Below are 2,034 nucleotides of genomic sequence, written 5' to 3'. Positions count from 1 at the left end.
GCATCGATGTTCATCAGGGATATTGGTCTAAAATTCTCTTTTTTTGTTGTGTCTCTGTCAGGCTTTGGTATCAGGATGATGTTGGCCTCGTAAAAGTAAAGAAGAAGGATAAGAGCTGTACGTCATGTGCTTAACATTTAAGGTGCCAGTTCCTGGGCCTGGCCTCTTATAATTCATAACAATTCACATATTAAAAATCAGGGTCATTATGAAAATCACAGTAAAAATGAAGGTCTGGTATAGCTCAAAAAAATAGAACAAATGTTGCATATTTACAAGTAGATACATCACAGCATGCTTTATAACAGGAAAATATAGAAAATAACCTAAAATTTCAGCAACAGAGAATTAGATAAATATATTTCATTCTGATAAATTCCCATTGTATGTATGTATGTACATGTAATGTGTGTATTCAGGGTATATTATTAAATGACAAAGTCTTATAGAATAGCTTGTATGTAATAATTCTGTTTTTGAAAAAAATGCTTAAATTGATACATAACATTTGTACGTATTTGTGGGGTACATGCATAGAATGTGTAATGATCAAGTCAGGGTATTTAGGTTATCTATCGCCTCGAGTATTTATTATTTCTATGTTTTAGAAACATTTCAAGTCCTCTCTCCCGGCTGTTTTGAAATATACAGTGGATGTTAACTACAGTCACCCTACTCTGCTATCGAACATTAGAACATATTTCTTCTACATAGACTCACATTTGTAGCCATTAACCAACCTTTCTTATCTCCTACTGCCATGGCCACCAAACCAGACACCCTTCCCAGCTTCTGGTATCTGTCATTCTATTCTGTACCTCCACGAGATCAACTTTTTAAACTCCCACATATGAGTGAGAACATGCAGTATTTGTCTTACTGTGCCTGGTTTATTTCACTTAGCATAATGACCTCCAATTCCATCTATGTTGCTAGAGATGACATGATTTCATATTTCTTCGTGGCTGAATAGTATTTCATTGTATATATGTACAACGTTTTCTTTATCCATTCAACTGTTGATGGACACTTAGGTTGACTGCATATCTTTCCTACTGTGAATAGTGCTGCAATAAACATGCAAGTGCAGGTATCTATTCGATATACTTCATCTCTTTTCCTTTGGGTAACTAGTAGTGGGGTAAATAAATCATATGGTAGTTCTATTTTTAGTGTTTTGGGAAATCTTCATACTGTTTTCCATAGTGGTTGTACTAATTTACATCCCCACCAACAGCATATAAAAGTTTCCTTTTCTCTGCATCCTTGTCAGCATCTGTTGTTTTTTTGCTTTTTAATAGTAACCATCGTTACTAGGGTAAGAAGCTTCTTAGGACTTGTGGAGGTGGTGGGACCTAGCTTGAGCTCCTTCTCTAGAGCAATGCTATCATTCGGTTTCCAGGCAGCTCCTTATTTATGTTAGTCTCAGGGCCGGTGTGGGTTGAGGGGCTATTCTGTGGTTTGCATTGCAGGAGTCCACAGCGGAAATACAGACAACTGTTGGAGGGGGTCACTTACTTATCCTTTTCCACACTGGGGAGTCTCTCCTGGCTCCCAGCTGATCCTGCTGAGCAAGTTGCCTGCCTTGCTTCCCTCTCCTTCCTTGCTTTAGTTGTTTTCTGTCACTTCTCTATTGAATTCCAGCATTCTCTCTTAGGTGATCTATCCAATGTGTGATTATTTACTTGCTATTTTATTTCTTCTTTTTAGAGGAGGTGGGTACCATATGCCTCTAGTCAGATACCTTGAAGCCCCTCTACCTGAAATTTTATATTTGCATTTATTTTCCAATGAAAATATCTGCAAAGATATATAACAAAATACTAAGACTGGTTCTCTCTGGTTGGTGGAATTGTGAGTGCCTTTTCATTTTGCTTGTTTCAACTGAGTTTGTTTTCTAGAATAAACATGGATTATGTTGCTAAGAATTATAATAATTATCTTTTCTAATTAGTATTACTTAATAAGTAATTTTAAAAGAATTCAAATCTCCTTTAGCACTGCAGAAATTGAAATAGGGCTTTTGGAAAGTGG

Source organism: Mandrillus leucophaeus, unplaced genomic scaffold, assembly GCF_000951045.1.
Source record: "Mandrillus leucophaeus isolate KB7577 unplaced genomic scaffold, Mleu.le_1.0 Scaffold940, whole genome shotgun sequence".
In the NCBI taxonomy this organism is placed as follows: Eukaryota; Metazoa; Chordata; class Mammalia; order Primates; family Cercopithecidae; genus Mandrillus; species Mandrillus leucophaeus.
The sequence above is the reverse complement of the archived record's forward strand: the minus strand, read 5'-3'. Positions refer to the sequence as shown.